Source organism: Leptodactylus fuscus, chromosome 4 (assembly GCF_031893055.1).
Source record: "Leptodactylus fuscus isolate aLepFus1 chromosome 4, aLepFus1.hap2, whole genome shotgun sequence".
NCBI lineage: Eukaryota > Metazoa > Chordata > Amphibia > Anura > Leptodactylidae > Leptodactylus > Leptodactylus fuscus.
Window position 1 is genome coordinate 98,024,320 of NC_134268.1, and position 26,103 is coordinate 98,050,422.

Here is a 26,103-nt window from a genome sequence, read left to right on the forward strand (position 1 = left end):
AATGGGAATGGACGCAGACAGAGTGTGCTCCATACACATCCATCACTCTACTACCATTAGTGTTTATAACACCAATATAAAGCATGCAGCACAACAGAAGAGAAAATGGAATTACATATATAATTTTTATTCACAAATAAACATAAAAACACATATTGTATATGTCCCAACCAACCGCGGACAAACACCCACTCCAGATCATGATACCTCCCAAAAACATATATATTCATTTCGTCACATTTAATCAGCATTGCACAATTCATATCAATAAATATTAAATGCAAATATAAAAATAACAGTATGTATTGCTAACAGATGTAAAGAAAGACATTGAAAGGAAGGGAGTGCAAAAGAGATTATTGCGACCATAGGAGTATAACCTCAGCATGGGTTTTGCCCAGCTTACTCCATCATGTAAATTTTTTATCTCTCCAAACCTATATAATATAATATATAGTTAATATGCATATTTGATTTGCATTAAAAGAAACTACTAATTACCATTCTAAATAATCTTACATAGTAAAGGCAATGTCTGTATCTACTGAGGTACTTCATAGTGCCCTGTCCATTAAACAGTCAAGTCCTGTCCACCAGCTTTCTGAAGAATACGAGAAGTGAGAAGAAGAGAGAGCAGGCAAAGCTGGTGAGAGAGGCAGATTGCAGGGACTGTAAGACACTGCGTTTTTTTTCAAACCACTGTATTTATGTCACAAGGGACCTTAGGCTAAAGTCCCACATTGCAGAAACGCATAGTGTTTCCTTTTGTGGAAGCGCATCAGAATAGAAACACAGCTTTTTACAGTACCAGCAAAGTGAATGTTAGGGCCCTGTGAGTCATAGCGAATGGGCCCCATGGTGTTACAGGCCCCGCCACGGTGGTTTAATGAATGGTTCTTAATTAATTTGTTATGGTATGGTCAGTTTCTTGGTTCCAACCCTCTTTGCTCCTTACAGTAGTCTGACGCTAGGTTCACACCTGCGTTCATGTCTCCGTTCTATGGTTTCCGTCTTCTGCATGGCAGAAGACGGAAACCATAGACCGGGTCTGGCCGTGAGCGGCGGTGAGCGTTTTAGGCTCTCCGCCGCGAAACCGGATTTTTTAATCCGGACACAGAGTAGTGCATGTCCGACTCTGTGTCTGGATTATAAAACCCGGTTTCGCGGCAGAGAGTGCAAAACGCTCACTGCCGCTCACGGCCGGACAGCTTTCTCACCCATTCAAATGAATGGGTGAGAAAGTCTCCTGCAGGCTTCCGTCTCCTGCATCTGTTTTATGCAGGAAACGGAAACCTGCAATAAGGACAGATGAACGCTGATGTGAACGAGCCCTTACCTGATGCAGGTCATTACTGGGTCAGGCCCAAGCAGGTTCTGGTGGTTTCTTTGAAGTCTGCCCAGCAGCAAGAGTCATCAGCTGATTGGTCAGCTGGCAGCTGTGGCGGGAGATTCAACTGTGTAAGCTGTGCTGTTTTTAGCATGAGAGGGTTCTGAGGTGGTCTGCCTAGTAGCAAGGCCATCAACTGATTGGTCCATTGGTTTCAGAGGCGGGAAGATTTGAGTTTAAAAGAGCCCACTGTGAGGTGTACGTGGCAGCGTCAACCGGATCTACCATGGAGCAGCACCTCCCCCCCCCTCTCTTTATATTATTTCATCCCTCTTGTCGTGATGCTTTGTTAGTGGGGATTTTGTCCACCAGTTAATGCTTGGGGGGACTGGTTTTAATCAATTATTTTAAATGGGTGATTATTAATGAATTATTTAGTTTAATTATATTTGATTGTTGGTTATATGTTGGTTACTGATTGACTGATTAATTAATTAACTATTTATGTAACCCCTTAATAAAGGCATCACGGCAAATTCTTTCCAACAAGACAATGGTGTGTTGTTTATGATTTCAGGTTTATATGATATTTATACATATATTTTATTAGTGCATGTGGGCTGTTGTAACACCATGATATTCACACATTGCAGAAAAAAAACACTGTTTTCAAAAATGCACTTGTTTTTAAAAAATATGACAAGAATAACTGCAAAGAAAAATGCTGCAAAAAAATCACAGAAAACCTCTGCATAAAAAAATTTGATGCACTATCGTATTTTATTTTTTTTAGCTGCATTACGCAACATAAGGCCTTAACACCAAAACAAAAAAATAGCAAAAAGGGGGGATAGTGAGGGAAATCCTATTACACTACCTCGAGAAGGCCCTCTATACACAATATTCGGCATTATCATCGCAAAATATGCTTACCGTACAACAGAAGAAAAACTTGGACCCATACCTGGGTCAGGTAAGTATATCCAAAAAATAAACAGAATTATCAGAAAAATACAAAATAACTTTTATTGAAACATGAAAGAGCATGTACAAAGGGGACAGAAAAGCCCATGTATCTATGGCCACTGCACTGCAAACCACTGAATGGTGGTAACCAACATAATGTCTAATAAAAGTAACATTATATGTAAAACCGTAATAAGCCACACATATAAAACAGTCATGTATCAGTTCACAATTAAACTTAGTCTCTCATGGGAGGAAATGAAAAAATACCAATAGCATAAAAATAATCATAATTCCTCCCATGTGTGAAGAAAAAGGACTGAATACCTGGACATATGTCAAACAGAATTCTTGTATGCAATGTAGTAATGCTAGGAACATATCAAAAAGTCCAACTGACCCATGTATGTGAACTAATGTATAGTGGGAAGGGTCTTATCCATAATGTGAGGGCAACACAGATGAAGCAGTGGAGTAGTGAACGCTGGGCCGCGGATCCGACGTGCCCCTGACAAAGGCTTGTGCCGAAACACGCGTCGGATCCATGACCCAGCGTTCACTGCTCCACTGCTTCACCTGTGTCGCCCTCTCATTATGGGTAAGACCCTTCCCACTATACATTAGTTCACATACATGGGTCGGTTGGACTTTTTAATATGTTCCTAGCATTACTACATTGCAGTGTTGGGCTGAGTTGGTAAGGAAGGGCGAGATAGCTAGAGAGACAGGGAGGAGGTGTATTGGAGAGGGGAGTGAGGAAGGAGTGGGGAAGGAGGGGGAGTAAGGAGAGAGGAAGTTTTACTTTCATGAATGGCATCCAGACCATTTTTATACTTGTAGAAGGTATAAATTGCAACCTGGTCCATTATATTATGCCATGCTGCACTACCACACCCAAAACTGTGATGGGAGCAGATGTGAAATTCAATATTTTTTTCATGCCAACACTGTGTAAGTAGAAAAAGAATTTCCAGCACTCCAGCATAAACTTCCAAAGTGCAAAATTTATTACATCCGAATAAATACACAAACGTTTTGGTCATCAAGACCTTCTTCAGTATATTGGATTTAGTGTGGAGAATGTGGAATGGAAGCCAAAGTGGAAGAAAAACGTTCAGGAAAAGGATCTCAGTAGAGACATCGCGGAGATGGCCGAAAATGCTGAAGATGCTGCAGACAGCTGGAGCCCAAGGATGCCCAGGAAAGGTGAGGCAAGGTGGGTATCAGTGTTATTTTTATTCACCCTTTCTGGGCCTATGATTATTATACTTTGGAGTCTGAAAAGACCCCAGAGTATAATATTGGCACCGGGGGGGGGGCTGTTGGGAGAATCTAATACTGTGGGGGGGGGGAGGGGGACACTGCTGGGCATATAATACTGTGGGAGGCACTGCTGGGCATATATTACTGTGTAGGGGGGCACTGCTGGGCATATAATACTGTGGGGGGAGGGCATTGCTGGGCGTAGAATACTGTGTGTCATATAATACTGTGGTCCACTGGGAGGGGGGCCCTGGGAGGAGGCCGGACAAAAGTCTGTACCTGGGCCCACAAGACACTTGTTATGCCTCTGTGTATAGCACAACACCACTAAGGACGGTAATTTGATGTAGTAATCTTGTGCACATGCTTAGTATGTCTTTACTACATAACAGTTCACAAAGACTGCAAGGACCACTGCAGAGTACAGTACTGGTGGGAAATTTACCAGGTGAGTAAGTTATTTTCCTGTTTTATCACATTCAATATTCTGTCCTTTATTTTTTAAAATCTATGACAACCTCTTAAATTTGCATATATGCTCCTAAAACATTGACATTAAGCTGGTCTTATGGTGAATGTGAGAACTTTGCACACAGTATCCACTGCACAAAGAAATAAGGCTTACAGTACTTAATTATAAACACACACAGTACAGGTGTAAAGGTTCCAAAGTCTCCTGTATAGGAGACAGTTAGTTGGTCAAATTTCAGCAGATGTCTATCATTGATCTTCTGTATTTTTGAGTATTCTCTATGAGGCTGCCAAGAATACCTCAATGCCATGTGTTCCAAACAGCTGTCGTGTGTGACCTGTATTGAACAGTAAAGAAGGTAGTATGCTAAACCAAAGCCAAAATCCCATACTTTATATTTGTCTTAATGTTAGCAAAGAGTCACATTCCCTTAAAGGGGTTTTCGAGGATAACTATAAATCCCTACACTAATCGAAGCACCCTCCTCCCACCTACTTTCTAAATAACATAATTTACCAAAAATGTATATTTACTTACATGGCCGCCCCAGGGACATTTGCTGGTTATCCAGTGACAATCCGTTTCTCTGTTTCTAGAAATGTCACTAGTACTCCCCCCATCCACTCCACCATACTTACCTATCTTCTTCTTTCCAAGCTTCTTCTTGCTGGATGGCTCCTCCCTGTTTTCTGACAGCCGGCGTGCTATAGTCCCAGCGCTGCTCTGTGCTCTGTAGCTGATAATCCACATCCACTGCGCAGATCCCACATCTGCGCAGTAGAGGTGGATCGTTGGCTGCAGAGAACATAGCAAAGCTGGGACTATGGCATGCGCTGGCAGAATATATGAGGTGGTTGGCTGTTGGGCTGCATAGGTAAGGAAGGGCTAGTAGTGGGTGGGATAGCTAGAGAGACGGAGACAGGGAGGGGGTATATGGTAGTGAGGGAGGGAAGGAGAGAAGAAGGGGGGAATGAGGCAAGAGGGAGGTAGTGTGGAAGTTACATAGCAGGAAGCTGAACCAAGTAACCAAATGCAGAAGATACCAGGAGCTCCCAGAGACACACAGAAATCACTTAAAACAAGGTATATGGGTGTATTTATTAACCCATTAATAGCACTAACAAACCTTTTTTTAAAAACATTTGCCTGAAAAACCCCTTTAAATATATAAATAAATCACAAACATATATATTCACTAACTTGAATACAGACATTTGAATAATGACCGATAACTATTTTTTAACACTTATGAGAAATATTTCTATCTAAGAATAAAGAGGTTCAATAGGAATAATTTAAAATACAAGATGCAGTCCAAGGACAGACATGGCACTATATTTTTTTTTACCGAGAATGGAATAAGGCCTACAAAGAAAAGAACACAGTACCAACATTCAAATATGGTAGAGGTTCAAATATTTTTGGGGGTTGTTTTGCTGCCTCTGACACTGGGTGTTTTAACTGTGTGCAAAGCGCCATAAAATCTAAAGACTACCAAAGGATTTTGGGTCGCAATATAGGGCCCAGTGTGATAAAGCTGGGTTTGCGTCTTAGGTCATGGGTCTTCCAGCAGGACAATGACCTCAATTGTACTTTTTTACTCTGCAGCATCCATTTTTGTTTTAGGGCCCAGTGGCACCACTGAATTCTTCTAGTAAGTATAGTATATGGTAGTTATAGTTAGTATAGTATTTGATACTGATGGTGGGTGCCCTATTACAAATTTGACATTGGGGGGCCGGACACTTATGTTATGTGTATGATGAAGGGGATGGAATTTCATAAAATATTATGTTTGGAATTAATACAATATTATTGAAAACAGTGTAATGAGGGGAGAACTTTAGGGTTTCCCCATGCACCACACGTTTCTAATATGTTGCTACCCCCAATTATAAAATATGTAATATAAAATGAAATGAATAATACCCCTATCTGCCTTTTTAATTTAATACTTCTATGTGCCCCTTTTAATAATAGTGCCCCTGAATGAATATAGCCCCTAATTAATAACACTCCGTGTACCCCCTTAAATTATTAATGCTTGAGTGCCACCTAAAATTAGGTGTAAACTGAATTTTATTGAAATTTTCAAAATAAAGAAACAAACACAGTATATCACAAAATAACAAAAAGAAGACTAACCAAAAGCAAGTGCAATAACAGAAAAACGGCAAAACAGTGCCCTAAATGGGCTAAACGAGAGGCATAAGTGCCAGCAGAGCACAAATCAAAACAAATCAAAGAGAAAAACTGCAGACACAACACAGCCCCAGGAGCAGCACCAGAACAACACAGAACTAGGGGAAGGCAAGACACCGCAAGGACAGGAAACGAAAGGGGGGGAAGGAGAACAACATCTAACTCAGAAAAGAGGAACAGAGCGAGACAGAAGAAGAAAAGTGGAACGAAAGACACTTAAAGACCCCAAAAGGAGAACCACCGGAAAAAAGGGTTAAGGAAAAAGCGAAGAGAACTCAGTCGAATCTTGAAACACAATCCACGGCCGCCAGAGGATCTCGAATTTAGACAAATCCACAAGGTCCTCCGCTACAATAGCCTCCATCCTTCTAATGAGGAGGAATTCCTGGAGCCACTCCAACAGGGAGGGAACCACCGAGCTACGCCAATGACGTGGAATGACCGTCCTGGCGGCCGTCAGAAAATGGCGTAGTAAGTCACCTTCGACCCTAGAAATCTTACCAGGAATAAGAGAGAGGAGGGCCAGTTGAGGGGATGGGGACACAGAGCGACCACTGACCTTAGAGTACAGGGAAAAGACAGAAGACCAAAACTCCTGAATCTTTCGTGCCACCTAAAATTAAAAGGGGTTGTCCAGGATAACCACTTTTTTAATATGAGAGGAAGGTGGGGGAAAAAAAGTACTCATCTGTTCCCAATGCTTCAGTGTCTCTCAGTGGAGCACAGTCCTGCTGCTCTGGTGTTTTCTTCCTGTGGAAATCCCCTAAGGAAAGAGACATGGGATGTCACATGGTGGTGGTGACTTCTGCCCAAAGAATACACTGGAGCAGCCAAACCAGACCACGCTGGGAGACACCAGAGCACCAGGGACAGGCGAGTATGGTTTTTTTCCACCTTCCCTGACCTCATAATAAAAAAAGGGTTATGCCAGACAATTCTTTCATATGGACCAATTCCCTTAATATTAGTAATACCCTTTTAAATATGCCCCTGATGCCCTCTTACATAAATATTACTCCCATAATTAATGCCCCTGTTGTGTTAATAATGTCTATTAATAATCTCTTTATATTAAAGGGATTGTCCAGGAATTGGACACTACATAGAGGATTCTGGGGTAGATTAAACATAAAATATATTTATTTCTATATATTATACTCACCTGTCCCCTGAGCTCACCTACCTGTGATCCCCCAAGATGGGGACTCCGCCACTACCTCAGCCACAGCCAGTGCTCACTGGAGAACACCAGGATCTCTGCATTCATGCACAGGCCAGTGATGCCATTGCGCCGTCTGCAGCAGGACACAGACATCTTAGTAGGCCACAGACCTATAGTGGCTCTTGGCTTATGAGCTACTTAGTAGTAGAGAAAGAAGCAAAAGGCTTCCTCCTTTACAGCTGGAAGATGTAGTTAATGTATAATTTGTGCTGCCTCTCCACCACCCTCCCCCAATAGCTACACCTCTGATACTGCTATCTGCAGATTGTTAGGGTTCCTAAACTTTTGTCTGCCTAGATTTTCCCAATATCATGCAAATTCTGCACTTCACATTTCCAGTGAATAGATAATATTACATTCTGGAGTGCAGCTCTTTCCTCAGCACTCCATCTGCCAACGCCTGTCCCATACCTAACATTTATTCACTTTAAAATGTTTAGCTGTCACCTGAGAATTCCCACTATTGTAGTCAGCAGTAAAGAGTCAAGCATATGGCACAGGATAATCTTCTATCATGGCACTGAGGTAATTCATAAACCTCATATTATTTTCAGATAAAACACACAGTCAGGCTGCACATTTTTGGATTTTATCTCCATAATACACACGGCTTACAAATCAGCCTTCATATTGTTAAGTGATCCTTGGTCAGCTCCCGTCATGCAGTGTATTCCTGGCCTGAAATATGTTTTATTGTGCATACTCCTGTCTGGACACAAACGTAACATTTATTTACCACGCATCTGTTACTATCTTCCTGTTGAAATCATTGTCAGCTTCTAATATGTTCTCTTGAGAGAATTGCATTAAATGAGATCTTTTACCTTCATAGTTTCCTGTTGCGCCATTTTCAGAAAATTTCATATAAAGATGATAACCTTCACGTAGCGCAATATTCCTATATTATCCTGAAATTATTTGTACCAGAAATTTAAAAAAACAGGCTTTTGATCACAGATGTTCACTAAACACTTTGTTGTCTCTGGTTGGGAATGAAAAGTAATAGATTTATTCATGCACAGCATTGGTTACTGGGGCTCACATCGCAATGCCACAGAGGGACGTTTTGGCACTGTATAAAAATGTCATCAAATTTAGGTAATGCAAGTTCTCTAAGCTAAAAATCAAGTGCACTACAGCCAGTTCTAAAACTGGAAAAGAAAGTAAGGTACACATGGTCTTTGGATTTAGAAGACAAAATTGTATCTCCAGACATTGATGAATAAGGCTGTGTATATATATATATATATATATATATATATATATATATATATTTCAATTCTGGAGGACATGTCAGAAAACTGAAACTAAGAACAAAAAATCAAATTAAAAGCGAAAAGCAAACAGCAAATAAAAGCAATTTATACCTATTTCCCCTTAATACATATCAGTTTTCAAGCTCCTTTTTCTCCTTTTCTCTAAAAATAGGTCTTGACACCAGGCATGTTGTTGGAGGTCTTGCCCAACTGTGAAAGGATCATCAGGATGTAAGAGGAGAGATGCACAGGACAGTGATGCCATCGCGACATCTGTGGCAGGGCACAGACATCTTAGGGCAGCTAGTAGGCCACAGGACTGTAGTGGCTTGTGGCTTATGAGCTACTTAGTTGTAGAGAAAGAAGCAAAAGGCTCCCGTCATGCAGTTCTGTGTGGGGCTTTTAAATTTTCAATGGGACTCATTCAAGGGTAGCGTAGTGAGGAGGCAGATACAATGCAGTGAAATAGAAATATACTTTACTCCAGAAGGGATTTGAATGCTTTATGGTTACAGTACAAGGCACTAAACTTGGTGGTTACAGTCGCAGTAAGGATTAACAGTTTGGTCACAAATGGATACAAGGAATGATAGTTACATAGTCTCTTAAAGGTATAGCATTTAATAGTTATAGTTCCCGGGTAAGCACACAGTGTATTCGTTACAGTCGCACTCAGAGAGCACATAGTAAATGTATTACAGTTTCTCTTAGAGGGCATTCAATGTATTAGTTCTAAACAGGCTTCAAATGTATGTCATGTTAATTGAACTTGGTGGGAAATCTGAAGATGGCATTACTCAAGTTCTTGTCACAAGCAGCAATATATAGCAGGGACTTCCTCAATGCACTGTATAGACACTGAAGCTGCTTTCTATAACTCAGAGGTACCACTGTTTAATAATGGCTGCCTCAGACTACAGTATTGAATCACTTCAGACTCAAGATAAAATAAAAAGTAAGTGGCAAGTCTTTCATATTTGATGTAACAATGTAAATCTAACACTAAATGACCATAGTAAGTCTTCATGCATTAAGCTCTATAAGGGAACCTGTCATGTATGGATGTATTCTTCTCTAGGCAGCATGCTATACGGCAAGTAGATTAATATACACTGTTTTTGTGAGAAAAGATTCAGTAGAAGACCATGTCTACACTGTCACTCTTTGTGGCGTTAGTGATTGAGTTTAACTATTGAGTGTCACCTGCATTCTACAACATTGCATGCAACTCAATGTATACAATCTTGTGATAAAGTCACAATGTAGCCCTGGCCTAACTTTATTCATCATATCATCATTTATGTAAGAGGCTAGTGGCTGATCCTACTTAGTAATTGACAGAAATCTCTTATAGTCATACAGGGGGGTTGTCAGTCACGGTAAAGGCTGACCTTCTGAATTCCCAGGCACAGATTTCATTTTTTTCTGATCTGTTTTTATTTTATGTTTGTAGATTGTTTTACTCTTTTCTGTACATGATTATGGAGGCTGCCATCTTGCCTGAGCATCTCCTTTGCTGTTTACAACATTTAGTGATATGGTTTACAGCATAGTCATGGCCATAGGCAGCAATAGACTGGAGCAGACTGTGTGCAAGGAGGGGGGAGTAAATAAGCTGTCACCTCATGTATTTTCAGTAGTGGATGGTATACTGGGTGATTGTGATGTTATCTATAGAGGTGTTCTATTGCTATCCTGCCTGTCTTCACACCTGCACTCGGGGTTCAGTTCTTTGGGTCTGTTTGAGGACTAGGAAAACAGAAACCCAATCCACTATTTGTGATGTAACTGCTGTAAAGATAAACCCCTATTAGCATGTGTCAGTCTATTATTGAGTTTAATGGTCAGAGTGATGACTGCAGGATATAATATGTGGCTGTTTACGGGAAAAGGGCCCAGATCGTCGATACTAATTATAGAGAAAATAGTCCAAAACATATTTGGGTAAAAAAATCACAATTTTGTTTTATGCAAAAATTTTATTTAAAAATATGTCAATTGTGCTTTCAATAAAAATTTTTTTGCTGTTTCGGACAATGTTACACCATAACCGTTACAATGATACCAAGAACTCCATATCGACAGTGTGGGCCCTTTTCACATAAACAGCCACATATTTTTGGCAAAAATTATTTTCACCATAAAACTTGGTTTAGAAAGACAGTTGATTTCTGGTGAGAAATTTCAGATTATACAGAATCACTCACCACAAAACTACAGTCGATATCATTCTCCTTAGCTACTTCTGCTAATCATATGAAGTGTGACAAGTTCCATTCCAGTAACAGTTGTAGGCAGCTAAAACTTTTCATCCCTATAAAGACATATTCTGAAATGAATCAGTAAACGGACGATTTGGGGGCAAAAGACAAAACAATGTTTCTATGTGTATATACATTTTAATGATACATCTTACTTGCCTAGCTGCTCATCCCTCCCTGTTCTGCTTCCATTCCCTTTATGCCCTGCTCACAATGTTTCTCTTATCAGATGGCATTTTTTCAAAACCTGCAGTATAGCAAAGGAGCATGCAGAACTCTAGAGAAAATGATAAAGCTATTCTGAGAAGTTTTTTATTCATGAAAAGGGCATCAGATTGCTGAATACACATTGACTGTAGGAGAAAGATATTTTTATAATATGAACAAAGTTCCTTTTTTACATCTAAACTCCAAAAGCTGCATACAATGAATATATGGAGTTTCTTGATGCCATTCCCCATTTTACAGACGCTTATTAATAAGTCTATCCATACCTAACTGTTAGATCAATACAATTTTTAGTATAAATTATAATGTTCTGTATTCACAGGGAAACTTAGTACTCAAAATGTAACATAATAGATGTAAGAGCCATTGTTCTGGCACCATTATATATAATAGCTTGGCCTTGCCTGTACAATACAAGACAATACAAAACTATACAATGACATTAATGCCAATAGTCTAATTGCATGTTATGAAAACACTGGAATCCCATGCTGTTATTGCATGCACATGTTGCATGACAGCCATGGCAACAACTCTCACAAAATGACAATGAAAATAGCACTTGCTACAATGTTTTCTCATTTTGTCACATATTTGAAAGACACAGCTGCACACAAAATGTATCCTATATGATATAATATTAGATTATGACGGACAAAACGTTTCAGTATAGTTATTTATTGCTGCTCATTTGCTTAAGCTTAAATGCCATTTTTCTACAGCTAAAAAAATTGAAAGAATTCTTGTAATTCCTTATTTATTGGACTATTGCGTGAAATTGTTTTTAGTGGCATTTTAATTTCACATGTTGAGTGTAGCGTTTACTCACACAATATGAATACAAGTAAGCTTTTTTATGTTTACACAGGATTTATTGTGAATATTTTATACACGTTAAAGGGATCCTATCAGTCAATCACATTTTTTCTCATTAACACGTCGGAATAGCCTTAAGAAAGGCTTTTCTTCTCCTACCTTTCGTTGTCTTCTCCGCGCCACTGTTCCGTAGGTTTTTGTCGGTATGTAAATGAGTTCTCTCGCAGCATAGGGGGCGGGCCCCAGCGCTCAAACAGCACTGGAGGCTCCCCAATGCTGCCAGAGAACTCTTCAGTGCCGCCTCCATCTTCATCTGGAATGAGGTCTTCACCATGTCTTCTTTCGGTGGTGGCTTCTAACTTCTAGGCCTCGGGCCTAGGGCAAGTCGACTGCACATGCCCGCTTACACAGTATTATTAGCTTGATTGTAGTGCACTGTCACTCGGTTTTTGTTTTGTTTGGGTGCTCAGAAAAGGCATCTCACCGCCATAACAACATATGAAAGGAGTTTTTGGCACTCACAGGGAATCATGAAGAATTTCGCATTTATTTGCATCCAAAATTATTAAACGTTTCGGTCAACATGACCTTCATCAGTATGACGGATGCATGGTGGGAAAGGTGAAGTTCAGCGGAAATTGGAAGCAGGGCCTGTTTCCCATTTCTACTGAACTTCACCTTTCCCACCATGCATCCGTCATACTGATGAAGGTCATGTTGATCGAAACGTTTAATAATTTTGGATGCAAATAAATGCGAAATTCTTCATGATTCCCTGTGAGTGCCAGAAACTCCTTTCATACAGTATTGTTAGCTGTTTGAGTGCTGGGGCCCGCCCCAGTTCAGTTTGCAGAGGTGACCACACGTGTGCGTCTTCTGCCTGTCCATGGGGAAACCGTTTTTTTTTTTAACCAGACACAAAGTCAGACATGCAGGATTGCCACCCCCCTGGATCACACGGAGTAACGCCGGGCATGTATCACAGACGTACACGCCGGCGTTACGGCAGACTGCCGAACACTTCCCATTCACTTCAATGGCAACTCTCATAAACACCGTTGTTACGAGCGCTCCCATTGAAGTGAATGGGAATTGTTCGGCAGACTGCCGTAATGCCGGCGTGTACGGCTGTGATACACGCCCGGCGTTACTGCGTGTGAATGCCCCCTAATACAGCAGAGACCCAGTGGCTATGGCGGCCTCTCAGCTGCTGAGCCATATTTAAAGAGTCAACATCTGCTGTAATAGAAAATGATAAATAGAAAGCATATTTCAAGTGAAAGGCAATCTTAATAATTCAGTATACAAAGGCATTTTGACTTTACAGCAACAGTTTTCATAAAGACCCTTCCCTTTTCCAGTTTGACTATGTCCCTGTACACAAAGCAAGGTCTATCATGATCTGGTTTGACAATTTGGAGTAGGAGAACTTGAGTGACCTCAACAGTGCCCTGACCTCAAGACCCTTCCAGAATGACTACTTGTAGTAGTACAACACCTCTTGACACTACTACCTCTACTACCAATAGTCCTATCTTCCTCTTCCACCTCTGTCTCCTCTACTTGCAAAAAATGGTGACGGTTCTCACCAAAAAAAAAAAAGGAGGAAGACTGCTCTGAGTAGGAGAAACAGCCTTCTCAGCATGTTCCACATCACTACCAGGGATTTGTGTCCGTTAATAACATGGAGACATGGTAGAGAGGCAGAAAGGCCCTGCCTGTAAATTACGTGATACAACATTAGAGAATTAGGAGGAACACACAGAAGCCTGACTCAAGATCACATCACTCTTGGATGCAATATCCTACCGTGACTAAGATGAGCGAGCTGACTAATCAAAAACTTTCTCTTCATTCTCAGGAAATACTGTACAACAATCCTGCGGCTACTGGTAGTGCACAGTTCTCAGTTATAATAGTGATTATAAGAATTCTGACACTGTGTGTATGGGTTTTTTTTGGTTTTATTTTACAAATACAATACAATATTTCAAGAAAAATGCCAAAATGCCAAAAGCACAAAACACTAATTGGGTTATCTGGTTTGTGAGTATTAGACTAGAACTGCTTGAATCAGCTTGTTTTTTTGTTTTGATCTGGTTTGACATTTGGTGTGAAGGAACGTGAGTCACCTCAACAGAGTCCTGACCTCAAACACCTTTGGGATTAGCTGAAACGGTGTTAGTGAGCAAGATGCTCTCATCTAACATTCCTGCATGACCTCTCAACTAATCTTTTGACTGAATAGTCAAAAATTTCCTCCAACTCTAAAATCTTGTGGAAAGACTCTTTGGAAGATCTATGGATTTGGTCATATAGATATAATGGTAAGGTGTCCACATACATTTGGCCCAGTAATGTATATGTAAGACAGTACATGATCAACAGTGTTTGTGTGTTTCATTAATTTATATATCTTTTTTCATTGTTATATTTGTTTAAGTAATAGGTGTTTGCAGAGCTTGTGCTGCTTCTGGAACAATGGAAGAAGGGTAAGACAGAAACAGTAGGCCCTGAACTCAACCTAGCCCTTGTCCCTGCCTACTTGAACCACTGACTTATGCAACAGACAACTGGACGGCAAAACCCTTCCTAGACATGGGTAATGACACAGGATGTAGACAAGTCAAACAACACAGAAGAAGAGTCAGAAAGTCATGGGTTAAAGCCAGAGAGACAAAGTAGTACAAAATCGTAATCCAAAAGAGTAGTCACAAAGGAAGCCAAAGGTCAGAGGTCAGTAATGCAATAAAAAGAGAAGTAGGAAGCTAGCGAGGACAAAGTCACAGGACAGAGTAAAAATTGCCAGCAAACCTGTGTGAGCTGATGACCTGTACATGTTTTTCCCCCCACTTGGAATTCAGCCTGGCTGAATATAGGGTATCTGCAGTGCTCCTATTAACCCCTTCCCGACAGAACAGGAGCACTGCAGATACCCTATATTCAGGCGACCGGGCACTTTCAGACACAGGGATACCTAATGTGTATGTGTTTCACAGTCATTTTCTACTTTTGTATGTATTCTAGGGAAAGGAGGGATTTAGAACTTTTTTTTTTTTTTAAGCTACTTTTTTTCCCCACTATTTTATGGGAGATTCTATACATTGATATTGCGGCTGGTCATAGACACCCCCCCCCCCTAAAAAAAAAAAACTGCTGAAAATTTCGGCTTATACTCAAGATTATTTTCCTCAATAAAAATGGTTATTAGCTGCATAATCCTTGAGTGAGTCTATCATCTTTACACACATCAAATACATACATGCACCACGATAGTCACCCTTTGGTTGCCTATTGCAACTGCACCAATTGCTATATGATTAAGATGTCCCAACCTGTGAGCAATAAATATCTACTGTACATAAAAAGTAACACAATTTTATGAGCTTGGTTAAATTCTCTGGAAATGTGTCTTATAATTAGATAATTAGGTCAGCATCCTTTTTCGTTATAGTGCAATACGCTCCCAATAAATGATACATTGCCATAGAAATCTGTATCACATTTCTAATATGTAAGGTAACTGGTAAGGCAGGAGCACTTGCATCAGAGGAGGTTATAAAAATTATATTTCTGAGAAAACAACAACCACACTGCACAACTTTTCCGCTCTTTATATGTGAATCCCGGCTGTGCAAATCTGTGCAATAACCACATTGAGAAATATCTTCAAATTAAGAATGCATATATTGCCATCAGTCTGGTGCCAGGTACAGTAAAATGTCATGGAAATCCTGTTCAATCTCTGCAACATGCTGGTGAGAATAAGCATAATAGATAAAAGAAATTAAATGGTGTTATTTCAAATCTGTAAAAATGTAACTATCTTGGAGAAAAAATAAGTCTATTTCTATATTTCCAATGTATTTTAGAGATAAAGGGGATAATACATCACCATCACTTGGGTGCTTGCAGTTCATGTGAGACGATGACATCTTGCTATGCAGCTATCACAATAATTGGTCATTTGGCCAAACTCATTACAAATGGCTCCTATACGCGCACCGACATCAATACATTCAGTGAGGAATATAAAATGATGCTCGGCAATTACTGGTCACAGCTGCTACAGTTCTAAGGCGTATGCAAAGCGCAGGTGCAGCCATTATGGTTGTGAAGAGCAGGCATTAAAGGTAGCTTCCTTAAAATTACTCTATAATACTGAAGAATGAAATGGAGTCACTTCAAAAAAAGGAAAAACCACCAACAAAAAAATGTTGATTGACAGAAGTAATAACGCAAAGAAAGTGGGTATGTTACTGTACCATTAGCAAAACTTAACAAAATAGCTAGATATTTATGTCCTTAGTTTACTATCAAAATTAACATTCATTGAAGTTAACTGTGGGGATCTTTGCTGGGAATATGTGTAATTTAATGGAACTTTATTAGTCATTTACCTTGAAAGTAATGAGGAATTTACACTGAAGCCAACAGAAGAGATTCATTAATGAAATATACCATTCACACATTACTAAAATGTATATTCTCTTTGGTCTTAGGTATGACATTCTAATTTTATGGGAGACCCTAGTTATAGTTATAGTACCCAAAACTACTGCTCAGGCAAGGTTCCCCAACTCTGAGGACTGTTTTTTCCAGCAGGACAATGCACCATGCCATACATCTAGGTCAATCAATGTGTGGATGAAGGAGCACCACATCAAGACCCTGTCATGGCCAGCCCAATCTACAGACTTGAACTTCAGTGAAAACCTCTTGAATGTAATCAAGAGGAAGATGAATAGTCACACGCCATCAAACAAAGAAGAACTGCTTATATTTTTGTGCCGGGAGTGGCATAAGGTCACCCAAAAGCAGTGTGACCAATAGTTTATATAATAAAAGAACAATGTACATTTTATCCAAAAATATACCAATGAAGAGAAAAATCTGAGAAACTGAAAATTTTGCAGTGGTCTCTTAATTTTTTCCAGAGCTGCATATAATATAACCATGATCAGTAAGTAATACATAATCATAATCATAAGCATTGCCCACTACCATTATATTTGGATATTGTGGAATTGTCTTGGGACGTTTCATGGCATCTTATTCTTTTTTTTTTTATAAATTCTTTATTTATGAAAACAAGGTCACAGAGGAGAGAAAATAAAAGATATATGAATCAAAAACAATCACATAACAAAACACGGGGGACCCTACCATAACGAGGGTCGCCCGACAAATTCAAAGGCCGGACCTCACCACAACCAACAATACGGGGGAGGAGCGGCCGACACTGCGTCACTACATAAAATGATAAAGGACGAAGGGGGAACGGAATGAAACAGGAGAAAACCATCTGGAGGGGGGGGACAAGAGGTAAGCTAGGGGGGGGGGAGGGGAAAGAGAAACGGGGGGAAGCCAACAGGGAGGAGAAAGGAATAGGGAAAAAGGGGAAAAGGGGGGAGGGGGGGGAGTCCCGGGACAAACCCACTCCAAGACCTCACCCACAGCCCACAATGGACCTATATTGGTCGGAGCCCTGGAAGAGGATCCAAGGGGTCCAGGCCCCAAGGAAGACATCATAGGCATCTCGTAAGGACGCCGTGAGATCCTCCATAGCTTGGAGGTCCTCCACCTTGCGAACCCAGTGGCAAAGAGACGGGGGATTAGGGGATTTCCACAAGGCCGGGACACAGGCCCTAGCTGCGTTAATCAAGTGTCGAACTGCAGACTTCCGGTAGGCCTTGCGGGAGACCCCAGACAGATGAAGGAGGAAGCAGGCCGGGGAATTCGGCAGATCAGTCTGAAAAATTTGGGACGTTAAACGATGGACACCATCCCAGAACTCTCTCAGAACTGGGCAGCTCCAAAAAACATGGAGAAGTGTCCCCACCTCCGAACCACATCGCCAGCAAAGAGGAGAGGCAGACGAGAAAAATTTATGTAGAAGGGAAGGGACATGGTACCACCTAGTGAGGATCTTGTAGCCCGCCTCTTGGTATTTACAGGCCAATGAGCTCTTGTGAGCAAGCTCCAAAATTCTAGAGCAGTCCGCGTCCGAAAAGGAAAGGTTAAGGTCAGCCTCCCACTTGGAGAGGAAAGAGGGTCTGTGGTCCGGAGGAGGGGAGACCAAAAGGGCATAAAACTCTGACAGGGAGTGGCGTTGAAGGCCAGTGCCAACACAGGCTTTCTCAAAGCTCGTAAGAGATCTATCAAAGGAGGTCGGGTCAACGAAGGAGGAGAGAAAATGAGTGAGCTGCAGCCCTCTCCAGGGCCCCAAAGCAGGGAGAGCCATGTCTAATTGAATGTCGCTAAGGGGGCGCCACTGACCATTGGCTCGGAAATGGAAGACCCTCTGCACACCAGCCCTCAACCACGAGCGAAAAGGGCCTGGAGAAAACCCCGGAGGGAAGGACGGAGAGCCCAAAACAGGAAGAAGGGGGGAAGGGGAGGGAGAAAGGCCGTCCTTGCGAAAGAGCAGTCGACACACCCGGAGGGTAGGCCCAATCGTGGGGTGAGAGGAGAGGGCAGGGGTGGGGACCGGGTCCAGCCAGGGGAGCAGGTGCAACGGGACATGTGAAAAGGAACCCTCCAAGGAGATCCACTGCTTGAAGGAAGAGTGACGGCACCAATCCAGAACCCGATGCAAAAGAGCAGCCTCATAGTAGCGGCGAGGATCAGGAAGACCCAGGCCACCCCGTTTTTTCGGGAGGGTCAGGGTGGTACGCGCCAGCCTGGCGCGCTTACCCTGCCAAACAAATCGGATCAGATCAGAGTAGAGCGATTTGAAGAAACTAGGAGGAATATGGATGGGCAAGGTTTGTAGCAAATACAGAAATCTGGGCATGACATTCATTTTATAAATGGCACAACGGCCGAACCATGTATAAGTGCCTCTGGACCACTTTTTCAGATCAAGGCGGACCGTCCTAAGTAACGGCAGGTAATTAAGGGAGAAGAGTTCGTCAAGAGAGCTAGGGATCCAAACGCCGAGATATTTTATGGCAGTTCGAGACCAACGGAAGGGGAAAGCAAGGGTAAGAGCTGCCCTAAGGCCCGGGGGGAGCGAGACGTCGAGCGCCTCCGACTTTTGGTAATTAATTTTAAAATTAGCCAAACGGGAAAACACCTCCAATTCCGACATCAGGACCGGGAGCGAAGTCGACGGGTCGCGCAGAAAAAACAAGAGATCGTCCGCGTAAGCCGCTATTTTCACGTGTCTGCCCCCCATCTCAACACCTAATAGGGCAGAATTAGCTCTGAGTGTCCGGAGAAGGGGCTCCAAAGTGAGGACAAAAATCAAGGGGGAGAGCGGACAACCCTGGCGAGTGCCATTTCTGATCTGAAAGGGGGAGGACAAGAACCCATTGACTCTCGTGGATGCGGAGGGGTCAGTATACAGTGAGGAAATCCAGGACTTCATAGAGGGGCCAAGGCCAATATGGTCCAAAACCGCAAAGAGGAAGGGCCAACCCACCCGGTCAAACGCCTTCTCCGCATCAGTGGAGAGAAGACATAGCGGGCGATTGCGGGAGCGGGCGAAATGAACAACATTAAGGACCTTAACAGTATTGTCCCTGGCCTCCCTAGAGGGGATAAAACCGACCTGGTCAGAATCCACCAGGTCAAGCAGGAGGGGGGCTAAGCGTGTGGCCAGGACCTTGGAGAAAACCTTTAGATCAACATTAAGGAGAGAAATGGGTCTGTAACTGGAGCACAGGGTGGAGTCCTTACCCTCCTTGTGTATGACCGTGATGTGGGCCCTGGTCATATCTGGGGGCAACGGCGCACCGTCAGAAACCGCATTAATGGCACCCGTCAGGGGACCCAAGAGCAAAGGCGCAAACTTTTTATAGTAAGAGGCGGGGAGGCCATCCGGGCCGGGGGCCTTACTAGGCTGCATAGATCCAAGGGCCTGCGCAACCTCCTCACCGGTAATAGGGGCCTCCAGGGAAGCCAGAGCTTCCTCCGAAAGGCGAGGTAAACCCGATTCGCAGATATACCGATCAATCAACCGAGGGACCGGGGGACTCGAAGGAACCGCAGAGTGGAGAGACAAGTTATAGAGGCGCCGGTAGAAGTTAGCAAATTCCTCCGCGATGCGATTCGGATCCGTGATACGCGTACCCGAGGGCCCGGTGACGAGGGGGACAAAGTTACGAGAGCGTTGTTCCCGGAGGGAATGGGCTAAAGTTCTACTACATTTGTTCCCGTATTCATAAAAGTGTCGGCGCCCCCTAGCTAAGAGGCGACGGGTTCTAACGTCAAGTCTCTCACGCAATTTCCTGCGAGCCAGAAGGAGAGCCGTGCGAACATCAGGCGCGTGCGAGCGTTTGTGTGACTGCTCCAGAGAGACCACGTCGGCTATCAGTGCAGCAAGTTCCCTAGACCTCTCCTTTTTCAAGCGAGAGCCACGTTGGATCAGCACCCCCCTGATAACACACTTATGAGCCGCCCATAGCATAACAGGGGAGGTGTCAGGCGTGTTATTCTCCTTGAAGTAGAGTTCAAGTGCGGAAGAGACTGCCAGGGAAGTCGGCACATCCTGGAGAAGCGACTCATTAAGGCGCCACTGCCAGGATCTAGGCCTCTTCGAGGGGGATGACAGATCAACATGGACCATCGCGTGATCAGAGAAAGTTATAGGGTCAATCGTGGAACCCCGCAGCAATGGGACATCCGAATGACGGACGAAAAAATAGTCCAATCTGGAGTAGACATCTCGGGGGTGTGAGTAAAACGAGTAGTCCCTACCATCTGGGTGGATCGTGCGCCAAGCATCAATCAGTTGGTGGGAATGAAGAAGTTTACGGACCCGGCATAAAGCACGAGTAGACATGTGCGAGATACCTCGAGAGACATCCAAGGAGGGGTCTAAAGCCAGATTGAAATCCCCTCCAACCAAAAGGGTCCCTTCAGCAAAATCGGATAATTTATCTAAGATGCGCTCTAGGGAACCAATCTGATCCGAATTGGGAAGGTAAAGATTAGCAAAGGTGAATAAGGTGCCCGCCAATTCCCCCTTAACAAACAGGAACCTACCCGAGTGGTCCGAAAGAGCTGCTCGATACTTCCAAGCCACTGAACGCCCAATTAAAATGCTAACTCCCCTAGACTTGGATTCAGAAAAACAGCTATGATATACGTCAGGGTATCTTAGAGAGGAAAGAGAGGGGACAGAGCCCTCCCTAAAATGTGTCTCCTGCACGAAAGCCACAGCCGTTCTCTTACTCCAGAGCAATCGCAAGAGGGAGGACCTCTTTTCAGGAGTATTAAGCCCATTCACATTAATGGAGGAAAAGGTCAAAGAATCCATGGCAGGGGGCCCGGGACCACCCCCAGGGGGAAGGGAGAGGAGGGAAGGCGAGGGGGGAAACAGATGAGGGAGGGGGAGGGAGGGAATCAGGGAAGAGAAGCGGAAGGAATGGGCGGGGGGAGGGGGAAAAGGAAGGGGCAGCGAAAAAAGACGAGAGGGAAAAAAGTAGACAAACAAACAAAAACAGGAGGACAAAAAGCAAACACCTGCTAGAACCGAGCTTAGCTAGCCCAAGCTCGGGCAAACACCAATCAGTGGGAGAAAACCCACTAGAGCAGGTCTCAGGGGCACGCCGCAGAATGCGCCCAGAGAGCCGCTAGAACTAACTAAGTGGGGGAGAGGTAGATCAGAATTCAGAGCTACCCATTCCCACACCGGCAACACAGCAAAAATGAAAAAAGAAAAGGGGGTCGCAATTGAAAGCCAGCTGAGGGGGCCAGCCACAATTATAGAGAAGCAAACAGCCCACACCCCGGCCAACCCGGGCGCCCCGTGGAAGAGGCAAATAAAAGGAGCACTCCCAAGCAGGCCACCGTACGGCGAAGCCTCAAAATGTAGAGACAACGACGCAGGGAAAGCATACACGGAGCAACCCTGGCAGGCCGGGGGGCAGGAAAGAGGGCGGACAACGCCGTGAACACACAGGGGGGAGGGGGGGACAGGAATCCACCCCATGCACCCCCATGGCACAAAACTTAGCATGAGGAACAAATCGCGGGAGAGACAAAGATACAATAACGATGAAATACAAAAGAGCATAAAACAACGAAAGTCAGGTGGCCTCAGAGGACCCAGCACAGTCTAGACTATCGACCCAGATGAAACGTTCTCCAGAGGGGCCCCCAAGGGGTCCATCCCACGGCGTCCCTGTCGAGGCAGTGGGGGTGAGGAAGGGCCAGCAGCAGATAGAGGGGACGGGAGCGGGAACTCCAGCCAGTCCGGCAAAGTTAAGTCAGAGATGTCAAGAAAATGGGCGAGATCCTCCACCTGGTCAGGGGAATGTAAAGCGAAGTTGGCGCCATTTTGGCGGATCAGGAGATGAAAGGGGTGACCCCAGCGATAAGTAGCTCCAGAGTCCAGGATTTTGCGGAGAGTAGGCTTCAGAAGACGCCGCATCGCCAGAGTGCGGCGGGAAACATCAGGGAGAAGGGTAATAGAGCCGTCTAGGAACGGAACCGGTCCATGGCGCCAGGCCGCCTGAAGAATGTCCTCTTTCTCTTTGTAAAAATGCACCCGGCATAGGACATCCCTAGGATCGGAGGAGGAGGTTCTTTTAGGTCCGAGCACACGGTGGATCCTATCGATATTGATCTCTGTATCCATCGGTCGGGACAGAACGGTGTTGAAAACCGAAACCGCAATAGAGTGGAGCTCTTTGGTGGCAACAGCATCAGGGATGCCCCTCAATTTAATATTGTTCCGGCGACCCCGATTCTCCTGATCGTCTACTTGTAGGATGAGATGGCGATTAAACGTGCGTTGAGTAGATAAAGAGTCCTCCACTGCAAGGAGTCGTTGATCGATAGAATCCGTGCGTTGCTGTTGAGACGTAACAGAAGACGAAAGGGAGTGAAGGTCCGCCTTGAACCCTGTCAGAATCTTGTCTTGTTTCTCCTCCACTCTGCGCACCATAGCCTCTATGTCTTGTTTAGTGGGCATAGCACGGAGCAATTCCAAGATATCCGATAACTTAGGGCGTTTAGGTCTCCCCTGAGACAGGGAGGCATGTGAGGAAGAACCAGAGGAATCAGAGTCCACGGGGGCCCGAAGGGCCGCCGGAGTAGAAGAAAAATCCAAATCACAGTCCGGGGGTCGCTGAGGCCTATGGGGGTCATCCCAGGTGGATAGGGAGGAGTGCAGAGTTAGGGAAGCTGACCCAGGGGGGGGTCCCAGGAGGGAGAACCGCAGGCAGAGTGGAGGCCTGGAAGGTCAGAACCTGGGCCACCGGAGCCAAGGGATCATCAGGGCCAGGGACCAGAGCTGAGGAGGGGGCCAGGAGAGGAGGCAAACCAACAGTGTCCAGAGGGAGAGGGGAGCCATGTTCCTGGAGCATTCCACCACACTGGGGCACAGGGGCAGCAGGGAGCGTCCAGGGACAGCCAGGGCCAGGCACAGTGGAGAGTGAGTGGGGGAGGGGGGCCGCCATGCGGTCAGAGGAGACAGTCCCAGATGTAGGGCATACCTTGTCAGTAGCAGCCCCAGGAGTCCCCATGCCAGGAGAGGAGCCGGACAGGTCCGTAGCTGGAGCCGACCCAGACGGACGGAGCGAGGAGGGAGCCGGAGCGTCAGGCTGCAGGCCGGGCGCGCGCGCCGGCGCCATTTTGGAAGTCCCCGCCGGAGAGCTGGAAGAGGCCGCAGCGATGAGAAACCTCGCTATCGGAGGATCCATGCGGGCCGGAGTGGAGGATTTTCGGCCCACCCGTCGGACCATCGCGTGGCAGGAGTCAGGAGAACGTTGGGACCGGAGAAAAGAGGTGAGTTGCCGACGGGGTCCGGGAGCTCAGAGAGACCACGTCTTCACAGCGCCATGTCCTAGGCCACGCCCCCGGCATCTTATTCTTGTTGTGTTGTATTATACGCCTTTCTTTTTGCCTAATATAAATCTCGGCCAGAAATTCTAACGTTGACCTCCACAATTACCTGATCCTTCCAGTAATGGAAACAAGCTTTCTGTACAAGACGTGGGTCCAAAACCTGCTTATCCTGATGAGCATTTGATAAGACTCTTTAGGGTAAGTTCAGATGGAGTTTTCTGGTCCGGAACCTGAGGCGGAGGCGCGCACTCCGCTAAGGAATAGGCCCAATGAATGGGCCTAGTCCGGAGGAGGGAGTGTCTTCAGGCCGAATCGCGAGGTGAAAAAGCCTGAAGAATGAGCATCTCGCTTCTTTTTCCGGAAGCCAGAACAAACCAGCTCTCAGAAAAAAGACCTGAGCGGCTCCCATTGATTTCAATGGGAGCTGACTTTTTGGTCAAGATTTTGAGGCGGATAGGATCTCAAAATCCTGACCAAAAATTTCCGTGTGAACTTACGGTTCACATCTGCGTTCGGTAATCCATTTGGGAGTCTGCATGGGGACCCACCTGAACGGACTACCGAACACACTGGCAAGCGGTGAGCTTATGAAAGTACACTGACCCCATAGACTATAATGGGGTCCATGTGGACAGAAATGTACTTCATCATCTACTTTGCTGTCCACGTGACTTGTGCAGAAACTGCGTGGAAAGCTCATGGACCCCATTATAGTCTATGGAGTCCATGTGCTTTCACTGCTCACTGCTTATCAATGCATTCGGTACTCTGTTCAGGGGGTACCCATGTGAACTCCTGGAATGGATTACCGAATGCAGATGTGAAACGGGCTTCCTTCATATGAACATAATTAAAGTTGTTAGCGCTGTGTCCTCATAAAAATAAAGACTTTTTTTCATTATTATGATGGTCCATATCACATCCATCTGTAGTCCATAGAGTATGTTTGTCTCCTACTGTTCCCAAGTCCAACTTTTCTGCAAAATGGACTGAAATTGTGTATACTAAAGCTGTGACTTGGTCCATTAACTAAAGTGGCTCAGTGCACTGTCTGTGTGCAGTCCTTTGTAGACATGGTCAGCATACGGACCAAAAATACAGTCATGTGAATTCACCCTGAGGCTAAGGCCCCATGTGATGTCCTGAAGCAAAAAAAGTGGTGCCCACATCAAAGTTCTTCCTTCAGCGCTTTGCATAGAAAGTTAGTAGAAGTTTTCAAGGAGCCCAAAGGTAGTTTAAAGCACTACTAAATGAATGCCCCTAAAAAGTAGCAATTCAACGTGTACGAAACAGTATAGTCATACTGACCAAGATGGTGACTGCAAGTCTAAGGCTGAGACCACATGTTGGGGCAACACAGCATTTTTGGCTGTTGAGGAAACAAAGCGGGGAAAAAATGAAGTGCTATACAGTCCCGACAAAGTGAATGAAGTTTTATTTACTCTCATATACACACTACAGAAGAAAAAATACAGCAGAAAATCAGCATTTGTGAAAAACACACCTGCAGAAACACTGTGTTTTTCCCATGGGAGAGACATGAGGGGAGACAAAAAGGAAAAACATAGTGGAAAAGCTGTGAAAAATGCAAGCATTTTGGTCAGTTTTTTTCTGCTGCATTTCCACTGCTTTCTTTCCCTGCAGCATTTTTTGGCCACATCTAATTGTCTTAGGGACCTAAGGGACCATTTTGGGTAGGTTGACAGATTTTTACTTTTCATCTTCTTAGTCCTCAAAACTTCTGGCAAAAAAATTATTTAACGCTGTTTTTTTTTTTGTTTTGTTTTTTTACAGATTTTAAAATGTTCTTGAAAATACAATGATCCTGTAAAAATTCACACAAATCAGTGACTATTTGGACATTTGGCTTAAATAAGATAATCCTTTAATTGTTCCACCATGGGGAATTTCAGTGTGTTACAGTAGCATGGATAATATGGTAATATAATTCAAGAAAGAACACATACAAGCTCATAGCAGATAGAAAAGATACTAGGAGTCATAGCAACTAAGAAGAAAAAAAGAAAGACTTCAGGATCATTTAGTTCTCTGTGTGGAGTGATCTTCGCTTGGTCTGATGTAGATTATGTAGCCTGACCGCAGTATGGAGGAAGGACCTCTGATAGCGCTCCTTCTCACATTTAGGGTGAAGCAGTTGGTCACTTACAGTACTGCCTAGTGCTGTCTCGGCTTCATACATGGGGTGGGAGTTGTTCACCAGCATGGAGCTCACCACGGACAGTATCCTTCTGTCACCCACCACCTGTACTGGGTCCAGGAGGCCCCCTAGG